This window comes from Pipistrellus kuhlii, unplaced genomic scaffold (assembly GCF_014108245.1).
Source record: "Pipistrellus kuhlii isolate mPipKuh1 unplaced genomic scaffold, mPipKuh1.p scaffold_m20_p_117, whole genome shotgun sequence".
NCBI classification, from domain to species: domain Eukaryota; kingdom Metazoa; phylum Chordata; class Mammalia; order Chiroptera; family Vespertilionidae; genus Pipistrellus; species Pipistrellus kuhlii.
This window is the reverse complement of record NW_023425424.1, coordinates 303,139-315,329: the sequence shown is the minus strand read 5'-3', so window position 1 is coordinate 315,329 and position 12,191 is coordinate 303,139. Positions and strand designations below refer to the sequence as shown.

General features: G+C 64.7%; 1 protein-coding gene across 2 annotated transcripts in view; it reads right to left on the bottom strand.

Annotated features, from left to right (window-relative positions):
• ZNF536 (zinc finger protein 536) overlaps positions 1–11,223 on the bottom strand; it is a 90,112-nt gene extending 78,889 nt beyond the window's left edge. For both annotated transcript variants that reach the window (XM_036432733.2, XM_045579823.1), the window contains exon 1: positions 11,104–11,223. The gene's annotated coding sequence lies outside the window, so the exon portion shown is untranslated. The remainder of the gene's footprint in view (positions 1–11,103) is intronic.
• Positions 11,224–12,191: the final 968 nt, after the last annotated feature.

Below are 12,191 nucleotides of genomic sequence, written 5' to 3'. Positions count from 1 at the left end.
GTCTTAGCCGGGGTGGCTCAGTGGGTAGAATGTCGGCTGGAGGTCCTGGGTTTGATTCCAGTCAAGGGCAGGTCCCTTGGTTTCAGGCTCCTCCCCAGCCTCTCCCTCCCTCCCTCCCTCTCTCTTCCCATCCCATCCTCCCTGCCTTCCATTCTCATTAGAAATCGGGGGGGGGGGGGGGGGAGGAGGGGGAAATATCCTCGGTGAGGAGGAAGAAAAAGAGAAAAGAAAATGAAACGAAAAGGAAAGGAAGAAAGAGGGAGACAGGGCCCTCCCTCTGCTCCCCTTAATTTATAAAGACGAGATCAAGCCCTTTTGCAGGCAGAAATAGCATCTTCAGACTATATACAGGGTCCTCACGGTAGGAGAGGCCAGTAAAATGGAAACCTCCACAGGTCATCATTCCCTGGGGTCAGTGGTGCCAGGAGCCACAGTCAAGGCCACATCAGAGCCATAGTCAGGGCCACAGTTGGGGCCACGGTCAGGGCCACTGTCAGAGCCACATCAGAGCCACGGTCAGGGCCATGGTCATAGCCACAGTCAAGGCCACCATCAAGGCCACGGTCAGGGCCATGGTCAGAGCTAAGGTCAGGGCCATGGTCAAGGCCATGGTCTGGACCACAGTCAGGGCCACAGTCAGGCTCTAGACTCTTACTCCTCACCACACAGCTGGGCCAGCCTCAGGGTACTACCTGGAGCTCCATCTTAGACCTCCTGAATCAAATACACATTAAAGGCCCCCGTCCACCCACCAGACAGAGCCAACCAGAGAGAGCGGAAGGGGCCACCTCCCTGCGGGCCTGGCTTCGCTATGTGGGGGCGTGCAGGTCTGGATTGCAAAGGAGTCCCCAGGAGGAAAGGTGTGTTTGCAGGGATCACAGGGTCCCAGGGATCACACGGTCCCAGGGATCACAGGGATCACAGGGTCCCAGGGATCACACGGTCACAGGGATCACAGGGTCACAGGGATCACACGGTCCCAGGGATCACACGGTCCCAGGGATCACAGGGATCACAGGGTCCCAGGGATCACAGGATCACAGGGATCACAGGGTCACACGATCACAGGGATCACAGGGTCTCAGGGATCACAGGGTCACAGGGATCACATGGTCACAGGGATCACACGGTCACAGGGATCACACGGTCACAGGGATCTCGTGCCCCCGGATCTCCCTCTGGATGACGCTCTTCCCGCGATCCACAGACACGGCGGCAGTCAGGTGGCCGTTAATTAGCACTAAACTCTTCCTCTCCGTGCAGTCACCACCTCGCCTGAGCCACTTCATCTGGAGGACGCTGGCTCTCCAGATTACAATGAAGCATTAGCAAGTCTGCGGTGCTCGTCAGGGTGCGCCTGAGCGCCAGCCCTCCAGCCCCGCGGGCACGGCTCGCCCACCACCAGCCGCCCCGCTCCCGGCTCCCGGCTCCTGGCTCCCGGCTCCCGGCTCCCGGCAGGGAAGTGTGGTGGTCTGGGTCGCTCGGACCTGCCAGCATGGAAAGAGGCTGCATGGCTAGAAAGCCAGAAGGAGAGATCCTCAGCCTTGTCCAAGCTGGAGTCGACCCCGGCCGGCATGGCGCAGGGTTGAGCATTAACCTATGAACCAGATTCCCGGGTTAAGGCACATGCCCAGTGGGGGGCGTGCAGGAGGCAGCCAATCCATGATCCCCTCTCATCATGGATGTCTCTCTCTCTCTATCCCTCTCTCGTCCTCTCTGAATTAAATAAAAATATCTTTTTAAAAAGCTGAGTCAAATCTTCACTCTTCCACCTGGGTTTTCTTTCTGCCTCTCAAAGCACCAGCCCGGCCTGCCCTGGGCCCTCCCGGGAGCGGTGCCCGCTGCCCAGGCTGCGCGCGGGCCACGGAGGCACAGGTGACCCAGCTGACACACAGACAGCTCCGTCAGAACGCGAATGTTCACACTGTAAGTTCAATATGAAAACATGCGGGAACGGGGTAGACAGGTGTGCAGAGCTCCCTCCTGTATGACCGAGCGCCTGTCCCAGCACCTCCCCGGGGAACCCCGCAGACCGCCTGCGCCCACCCTGCACCTGACGGGCAGGTCGAACCGGAGACTTTGTGGAGATGTTACTGCGCACGTCTAAACGTAAGAGTTAGGTAAAAGAAGTGTGCCCTTCCAGACAAACACCAAACCCACAAGCCGCAACAGGGAAAGATGAAAACGGAGGTGCACGAAGAGAAACGTGGCCAGGCTGGCGCCAGGGGGTCATTCCCGCAGCCCCTGTGCTGCCCCCGCTCCCCGGGCCTGCAGGCTTTGTACCCCAGACTCCTGCCCTGCTGGCCCTGGGCCCTCAAGGACTGTCAGAGGCAGACGTGGGCTCCGGCGAGGGCCTGTCTGAGCCCTGAGGGCCAGGGGAAGCCACAAAGCTGAGCAGACCCCCTTCCCTTTTAAAGGAGAGAAGGAGAAAGAGGTGGGATGGGGAGAGAGAGAGAGAAAGAGAGAGAAAGAAGGAGGAGGAGGAGGAAGAGGAGGAGGAGGGGAGGAGAAAGAGGAGAAGGAGGAGGAGAGAAGAAAAAAGGCAGAAACAAAGAAAAAGGAGAGAGTCAGGGAGGGAAAGAAAGAGAGTGGGGTGGGGGGTAGAGTGACTGGCGAAAGGCCTTATCAGGAAGAAAAATGTTTAAATGCACACACTCTATTTATGCCCCAAATAAACAAGATAATTAAGTGTCCGCTTCCTCAGTTGTGCCTCGGTTTCAAGATCAGCCGTGGCCGCGAGTGTTTGGATTCCGGGGAGCGTGTGGAGGGCCTCGGGTCCTGACCCTCTGGCCGGGAGCCGGGCGCGGCCCCCCCAAGCTCACGCTGGGATCAAGGCTGGCGCGGGGAGCGGAGCAAACGGACACTCTGCCCTCAGAGCCGGGGCACCGGCGGGAGACCGCCGAGTCTGCCCATCGTTCCCGCGTCCGGCTGCTCTGCTCGGTGCGGGGGATGCCGGCGGGGGTTTGTGCAGAGCGGTCCTTTCCCGTTATGTCCAAAAGGCCAACCTGCTGGGCTCGGTCCGCGGCCCTGGCACCGGAGCACGGCGGCCGGACAGTGCGGACGCCGCGCGGCCCGGGCCTGTGGGCCTCACTGTTTCCGAGGTCCCGCTAAGCCTGAGGTTCCCACCCTTCCTGGCGCCGCGGCCCTTTAACACAGCTCTTCACATTGGGGTGACCCCGGAGGTAAAGTTATTTTCCGATGGTCTGAGGCGACCCTGCTGGCGGTTCTCAGATTTCGACCCCGACCCCCAGGTTGAGAAGGGCTGCTGTGGAGCCTAAGACCATGGGAAAACAGATGTTTACATTGCGGTTCATTAACAGAAGCAAAATTACAGTTATGACGTAGCAACGAAAACAGTGTTATGGTTGGGGGTCACCCCACATGAGGAGCTGGGTTAAAGGGTGGCAGCATCAGGAAGGTGGAGAACCACAGCTCTAAGGCCTGAGCAAGACAACGGGGCCCCAGGACGCCCAGGCTGCCACTTCCCTTCCCTCCCCGCGCCCTCTGCCCGGTCAGCCTCAGGTACAGAGACGGCCCGCAGTGCCCGGGGCCTGGATGAGGCCGGGGGCATCACAGATGCCTGGGCGTGGCAGGCGTCTCTCACCACCACGCACCCGCCACGCCCCCAACCCCGCCCACTCATGTCCTAGGCTCCGACGCCAGGAAGCCTGGATCCCACAGGCTTGGCCAGAGCCGCGAAGGCGGGGAAGCGGCGAGTGGCCGCTGTGGGCAGTGGAGCCGCCCGAGTCACGCCCTCCGCCCCCGCCTGCAGCCGCCGCCTTTGCCGCAAAGGCTGCTGGGAGCAGGCCTCGCCCGTGCTCACTGGGAGCCCGTCTTCCCGGGCCCGTGGACGGCACCCTCCGCCGGCACCGCTGCTGGGCTCCGGGGAACGCCAGCCTGGGCTCCGGTGACCGCTACGGGGACCAGGCCGCGGGCAACGGTGACGGCGAGCTCCCACCCAGACCCCTGGCTGCACCCTGCGCTGCCCGGGCCACGCTGGAGGACAGACAGACGGCCGGCCCGGGCGGGCGGCAGCAGCGGGCGGCGCCCTGGGTTAACGGCCTCTTCTCTGTGACCTCATGCGCGGCCTCGCTCTCCTCTCTGAGGGCCCGGGGGACACAGGGGCCTTTGTCCAGCGGCAAACAAAGGCAGAGTCATGGCGGGGCGGCCCCAAAGCTACGGGGACATATGCCCGCCCCCAAGGACCCCGCCCGCCAGGACCCGCCCGCGGGCTCAGCGGGAAGGGCCGGACGGAGGAAGCGGGATCCAGTGCCCGCCGCCCCCCCACCCTCGTTGCTCTGAGACTGGCCCATCCCAAGCCCGGGGGTGGGGGGTACGTCTATGTCCCCCCGAAACCAGCCAAGAGGAGCGTCTCGGAAGGGGAAGGTCACCTCTGGACGCCTTCATTGAAGCTAGTCACCTGGACACGACCAGGCCTCGCCCCTGCTCCCCGCTCCAGTCAAACCCCAAACCTGTCAATCACCAGCTGGTGCAGAGCAGAAAGCACCATTATTAGCCCCATAAACTCCACTCAGGTGCCGGTAAAGGGGACGGGGGTGAAATGAAGCTTTTGTTTCTAGGGAAGGAAGGAGGAAAAGAGGGAAGGAGGGAGGGAAGGAGGGAGAGAAGGAAGAAAGGAAGGAGGGAAGGAAGGAAGGAAAGTAAAGGGAGAGAAGGAAGGAATAAGGAAGAGAGGAAGAAGGAAGGAGGGAGGGGAGGAAGGAAGGAAGGGAGGGAAGGAAGGAAAGGAGAAAAGGAAGGGGGGAGGGAGAGGGGAGGAAGTCACAGGGGAGGAAGGAGGGATGGGAGGAAGAAGGAAAGGGAGGAAGGAGGGACGGAGAGGAAGGAAGGGAAGGAAGGAAAGAGGGAGGAAGAAGGGAGGGAGGAGGGAGAAGGGAGGAGAGGAGGGAGGGGGAGGAAGGAGGGAGGGGCGGAAGGAAGGCGAGAGGAAACAGACAGAAGGGAGGAGAAGGCGGGAGCCCACGCAGCCGCTCCGGGCCCGGGGAGGGCAGGCCAGGCAGAGGCCTCTCAGCGGCCTGGGCGGCGGGCGAAGAGGGTTAAATTTATGTCCCATTACAAGCCCCTCCCTTTCTTTTCGGTTTCATCTTCCCAGTAAAACACATAACTTAAAATGAAATCAAATATTAAAAATGACAGCCTCTGTAAGTGCCGGGAGTCGCTCCGGGTCACGGAGGGAGGCAGCCCGCGAGCTGTCAGGCCCGATCTGTCAGAGTGAATTAGGAACAATCAGCGGAGACTGAGAGGGAAGGTGATTGTTATTAGGCGGCCGGGCCGGCGCGGCCGCCCAGATGTGGCCGCGCATATCAAGGACAGGAAGCGGGGAGCGGGCGGCGGGCAGAGGCGTCTTTGTCGCTAATAAGCGGGAAGTTACTTTGATAGCAGCGGGGCGGGCTGGAGAATACAGCACCGCTCCTGCCCGCCACACACACCGCGCAGCCACGGCGGGCGGGAGAGCCACCGAGGCAATGCCAGCCCCGGGCCCGTCCTGCCGGGCCAGCCGCCCGGACCTCGGCGGCAGCCGCCCTCAATGTCCCGGGGCGGGAAGAGGCCCCGCGTGTCCTGCCCTGCGTCCCGCGGCGGTGGCGGTGGCGGTGGCGGTGGCGGCGGGGAAGGCGGGAGGCCCGTAATGAAGCCGGTGGATGCGGCAGGAGAAACAATTTGCCATGCAGACCAGCCCGGGTTCCTGCGACATTACTTATGCAGCGTTCCGCAATTATCCTGTGATCCTCTCCGGCAACCGCCTGACAGCCGTTGTGCAAACAATAAAGGAATTACAGAAATAAAAACAAATAACGTTCCCCCCGCGGAGGCCGTGTGTGTGTGTGTGTGTGTGTGTGTGTGTGTGTGTGTGTACGGGACGAGGGGAGCCAGGCCGCCCCGCCCCGCCCCGCCCAGGCACCTGCCCTCGGCCCCCTCTGGACGGTGCAGGGCCGTCTGCGTGCCTCCTTGAGGGGCACTGAGGACACGGGCCCACTCGGCAGAAGGAGGGGGGCCATGGGACCAGGAGGGGCCAGGGCCTGGGGGGCCCAGCAGCCACTCGATTTCCCGTCTCACCTGCTGCCACGGGGAGGCGGGCCGGTCTGCCGCCCAGTCAGTTGCATCCACACATCCCCGCGTCCCCACATCAGACCTGTCAGGGGTCCCGGGGCTCAGGTGTGGGGGGGAGACACAGAGGGTGGGGTGCAGAGGCTACAAAGGGCGTCCTGTCCCCCTTCCTCAGGTGAGGGGCAGATCTGAGAAGGAGTGAAGGAACCGTGGGCGGAAGGCGGGCGCCCCCGCGCAGCCAGGACCTGGCCTTCCTGCCACAGCGACGCCGAGGGGCAGACGGAGGCCAGCGAACCCCAGGGACGGAGCCCGTGCTGTCAGGGGGATCAGGGCGTGGCTGGCCGTGCCCGCTGCATGTGTGCTGTGTGTGTGCTGTGCGCCCACTGTGTGTGTGCTGCGTGCTGTGCACCCACTGTGTGTGCTGTGTGTGCTACATGCTGAGTGCTCACTGTGTGTGTGCTGTGCTCCCACTGTGTGCCTGTTGTGTGCTGTGTGCTCACATGTGGCCGCCGTGCTCAGTGCTAAGTCCATGCTCAGTGCTAAGTGGGGGAGCCTCAGGGGCCCCAGCTCTGTCCGTCCACAGACACACTTGCATTTGCAGAAAGAGTTTTTAAAACTTAAATTCGTTGCCAACATTGGGGGGATGGGGAAAGAACCAGATTTTTTTTCTTTTTTTTTACTTGCTTCTCTCTCCTTAAAGCCGGTGCCTCCTGGGAAACAATCTGCCCCCTCCCCCGTGCCGCCCTCGGTCAGAGCCGGCTCCGGGGCCGGCCTCCCAGCTGCTCTGCGGGCGGCCAGCGGCCAGGCTGGGGGCTTCTGGGTGGCCCTGCCCCAGGGACAGGCTGGGGCAGAGCCCAGGGCCTCCAGGGCCTCCAGGGCTGAGCTGGCGTGAGCACCCGCCTTCTGTCCAAACCCTGAGGTTGGTGGTCCCGAGAGGGGGCCCACTGGAACGTTTGGGGGGGGCAGCTGTCAGGGACTCGCCACCAGAGTCCTGGCCTCGCCTGTCCCGGGCTTGGCCATGCCGTGGGCTCTGCAAGCCGCTAATTGCCGGGTCTCCGGAGAGCGCCGTGGCGCTGGGACTCAGCGCGTTTGCCGAAACCAGTGAGCCACTGTGGTCACGTGATGCGTAGTGGAGGGTCAGGCGCCGGCGACCCTCACAGCGTGCCTTGGCTGGCCCCGGCCTGTCCCCAGCGGCCCGTCCCCGATGGCGGACGGCTGGCCGCTGGCTGGGCCCACATGTAGCTGTGTGACCCTGGGTGCCCTGGCCCTCTCTGTCTTGTCCCCCCCTCTCGGGGCAGGTGGCTGTGACCACAGAGGCTCTGCCGCCCGGGGTTCCGTGGGTCAGAGACAGGATTCCTGAGTGGCCACAGCCAGGGAGACGGGGCGTGCTGCCCCCGCCAGGCCTCTCCCCGCCGGCGCGCCCGGCAGGTGAGCAGCCACTGCTCAGTGTCAGGCAGACCCGGGGGGGGGGGGGGGGGGGAGGCAGATGCTAAAAGGGATCCCCCGAGGGCCCCGCTCGTACCCAGGGCAGCACTGGGAGGGCTGGGAGCGTGTTCCCAGGAGGCACCATGCTGAAGGGAAGAGAAGTGAGTGGACAGTGGCCTGTTCTTCCCCTCCTCCCCCCGCCCCGTCGGCAGCGCAGTGACATTTTAAAACCCTGTCCTGCAAGCGCGGGTGTCTGTGGTCCAGACAGAGCCGGGCTCGAGGCTCCCCGCTTCGCACTGAGCGCAGGCTCACGCACGGGGGCACAGCAGGCAGGCCAGCCGCGCCTGAGCCACCGGACACCCGGGTCCGGACCGACAAAGGCTCAGGGCTCAGCCGGGGGCGCCTTCCCCACCGAGAGGGAGGCGCCTGCCCCGCAGCCGTGCAGACCGGGCAGACCACGGCCCCCCAGTCAGCGGGAGCCAGGATCCGGCACCTGCAGCTCGAACCACGCCCACGGCCCAGGGTCCAGCTCCGGCTCCGGCTGCCCAGGAGGCTCCTGTGGGGCGTGGTCACGTGTCACTGTGCAGCGGCCACCTGCTCTGCACCCCGAGGCCAGCAATATGGCCTCGTGGCAGACGTGTTACCAGGACACCCAGGCCTCAGGCCCCAGCCAACAGCCCGCCCGGAGCCGCTCCCAGCCACGGGCAGAATTCCAGCGGCTGCTGGGACGCAGGGTCCTCCGGACACGCCCTCCGGTTAAAAGCATCGGGAACATCGGCCAGCGTCGACCCAGGAACCAAGTGCTCTCCAGTTCGATTCCCGGGCAGGGCACAGCCCAGGTTGTGGGCTCGATCCCCAGCGTGGGGCGTGCAGGGAGCAGCCAATCCATGATTCCCGTGGCTTCCAGGCCTCCCCCCGGATCTCTGCCTCCGGCCCGAGCTCCCTGGTGTCGACCAGACGCCACGCAGAGCCCTGCACACACCTGCCGGCCGTCACCGTTACCGCCGCCTCAGCGCTCCCAAGCACCCCTGCTTCAGCGCGTCACGGCAGTCATCACCGCCGAGGCTGCTGGCTCACGTGCACCGGAGCCACGCGGGAGCCACGTGGGAGCCACTCGGGAGCCACGCAGGAGCCATGCGGGAGCCACGCGGGAGCCACGTGGACGGGCACCAGAGCCAGGTCCTCCCACACCCCGGGGACAGGGGGAGCCACTCTGTCCATCAGGTGGGGGAGGGAAGCTCTTGTGGGCCTGAGACACCCACCCCCCTGGGGTCAGCACAGGGTCCCCCGGGAAGATAAGGCTGGACGGCCCCCAGCCGGCCTGGTCCCCTGGAACCACTGGAGTCGCATGGGGTGGGCAGGGGGGACGGGGGGAGGGAGATGGGGGTCCCATCACCAATGTGGGGGACAGGCCCCCAAGGCAGGCTGCAGGGGCTTTCTGCCAAGAAGCTTCGGGTGGCCGTCGGGGCGCCCCAAACTGCCTGAGCCCCCTATCACGTCGGGGAGAACGTGCGGGCGGCGTCCCCCCAGAACCTTCCGACGCCCAGACGCGCTCAGCCAGCCTGGCCCCGCCCCAGGGCCCAGGGACAGGTCCCCTCCGGCTGGAACCCACCCGAGTGCAGGGCCAGCGAGACAGAGCGGCCGGAGGGCCGTGTGCCTGGGGCCCCATCCTAAGGCCTGTCCCGCTCAGGCCTCAGGGTGCCACGCTCGCTCCGGGAAGGGGCCTTCCCATCCCACACGGCTCCCGGGACCCGGGGCCGTCCGACGCAGCGGCGTCTCCGAGCAGCACCTGCGGCCTCCCCGGCCGATGCCCCGGGCGCTGCGTCCGTTCCTCACCCGCTGGGCGGCCTCCGCCCCTCGCCGGCAGGCCCCGGGGGCAGGCTGCGGGCAAGGCCTGTGTCCATCCATCCAGAGCCTCCTGAGTCACAGACTCGTCAGACACTGGGTGCCTGTCTTCCCTTCCCATTCAACACGGATCGGGGGCCACCGCAGCCCCCTCCCCCCTCCTCTCCCCGCTCAGACAGGAGCCCAGGCGGCCCCCAAAGCCAGCCCGCCCATCGCCCTGCCAGGCCCGGCCCCCGCGCCGAGCTGCGCCCCCCCCCCCAGCCTCCGCACAGCAGACCCCGCCCCGCGGAGCCGCGCTGCAGTAAGGCTCCTGACTCCCCCATCTGTGTTTTGCCTCCCGAGAGGGAAAATAGTCTTTGCAGACAGCCCCGTCTCTGGCAGGAGAATCCCAAACCTTACTGGCACCGAAACGCTTGTTTTCCCAGCAAACAGCCCGGCGCCGAGAACGGAGCTGCCTGCGCGATGCCGGGAGGGAACTAGCCAACAGCGCCGTCTGGAAGCCCCCGCGTGCGTGGGGAGGGCGGGCGCCGCCTCCCGGGGAGCCGGGCCCCGGGGAGCCTGTGACCGGGAGGCCCGAGCCGAGGCCACGCCGCACGCCGAGCTCCCCGCGCGCGGTCACACCGCCAGGCGGCTGACGGGAAACACCGCCGCGGTGTGAAATCAACACACTCCGCTCCAACCGACGGCACCCGTCCAACCCCTCCGCCGAGACACGTTCTCCCCCGTCCGCCAGGCAGCGGCACGCGGTCACCGTGCCGTCGCCAGGCGCACCGCGGCCCCTCCGATGGCCCTGGCCACGTGTCTCCTCGCCCACCCCAGGCTTCCCCTGGACCCGTGGTGGGCAAACTCGCTCAGCAACAGAGCCAAATACCGAAAGTACAACTGACATTTCTTCTGAGAGCCACATTTTTTACACTTAAACTTCTCCTAAAGCCACATCTTCAACGTGGATTCGCCCAGGCCGTGGTGTTTTGTGGAAGAGCCACACTCAAGGGGCCAAAGAGCTGTCTGTGGCTTGCGAGTCTCGGGTTGCGGAACACAGACCTGGCCCGTGCACGGAGTGATGGCGAATACGCCAGATCGGCGCTCCCCTCGGAGCCTCCCAGCGCGGCGCCCGGATCTAACTGTGTCCTTGGACTGGTGGCCGCACGGCCCGAGGCCACGTGGACGGGCAGGCACGTGGCACGGCCACAGGCAGGTGACTCTGCTCGGCCCGGCTCTCGGGAGGCCGTGGCAAACCTCCCCTTCGGTGTGGTTGTGCCAAAACCACGCCCCGGAGTGCGGGCACCTTCCTGGGACCAGGGTGTGTTAGCGGCCGGGAGCCCCAGCCCTGGGAACTGAAGCTTCCAGTTGGTCCTGGCAGAAAACCTTAGAAAAAGAGGAAGAACGTAGCGTTTTGCCCGGCCGACGTGGCTCAGGGGTTGAGTGTCGACTTCTGAACCGGTCGGGGCGCGTGCCTGGGCCCAGTGGGGGGCGTGCAGGAAGCGGCCGGTCCATGATTCCCTCTCCTCATTGACGTTTCTCTCCCTCTCCCTCTCCCTCCCGCTCTGACCTCCTCAATAAAACGTGGCCTTTTTCATGGCCCCTTCGGGGCACAGGTCCTGCCAGCACCTGGCCCTGAGCTCCTGGAGAGGTGCCACCTGGGAGGGGGCCCCCAGGCCGGGCGGGGCGGGGGCCTGTGGCCTTGGAATCGGCGTTCGGCCAAAGCCGCCCGGCCGGAAGGGCCCGGGTGCCCGGCGGTGGCCAGCCCGGCATCGGGCGACTTACCTTAGCTCAGCTGCATGCTGTCGCAGGGACTGTCAGTCTGGCGAGAACCTCGGCGAGAGGAGGCAGCTGGCCCGGGCGCGGGCAGGGTGCGGGAGGGGCGTCCGGGTCCCTGTTACCAAAGAGAGAGAGCAACCACATAAAGTGACTGTAACCCACTCGCCCCATCCCACAGCGACAGGCGGAGGTCAAGGGCCTGCACCGAAAAGGTCAGAGCTGAAACCCAAGCCCCTGAGGGAGGACAGCGCCCCCCGCCCGCCCGCCCCCGCCCCCGCCCCGCGCTGGAGGCCACGGTGACGCCCGGAGACCCAGGAGCTAAGCAGGGCCCAGCGCTGGGACCTTCCATTCCCGCCCGATCAATAAGAGCTTCTATTTATCAGGGCTCCAAGCAGCCGCCTCCTCTGACAGCCTCCACTGTCTTCCCTCACTCCGGGCGCCGGAGAGCGGGCCCGCGCCCCACGCTGTTCACACCTGAAGCCGCAATCCCATCAGAGGGCCTGTCTGTTCGGGGACCCGTGTCGGCGGGGACCTGGCGGGAGCGGGAGCTCCTTTGTTCTCCCCACCAGGCTCCCTGCTCTGCCACCCAGTCCCCGCCGGCGGGCTGCCCCACACCCAGTCCGAGGGCGGGGGGTGGGACGGGGGACCACTTTCTCTTTCTCTTTTATTTTTTGGTTCCAACTTACCCTTCGCCGAGGGAGAGAGACGCGGCTCTACTGCTAAGACAGTCACCGCTCTCATCATCTGTGCACCAATATTTGCTATCAGGCATTCTAAATAGATTATCACCCGTCCATCTGTGTCGGTATTGATTTATCGGGCGGGGAGCGGCCCTGGCGGGGACTCGCGCCCACCCAAGGGCTCCCGCCGGCACCGGGCCCTGCTCCCCGCCACGCCAGCCTCCCACCGGCCCCGGGGAAAGGAGCAAATGATAAATCGCTTATAATATACTGATCCAAACCGATATGCAAATCTTGTTTTTTAAATATATTACTTGAGTAAAAAGAGGCGTCATTAACATATGAATGCCGCATGCAAATGGCGGTGACAGCAGATGTTGGCGCATCTAATTGACCTATATGTGAATTGCATCA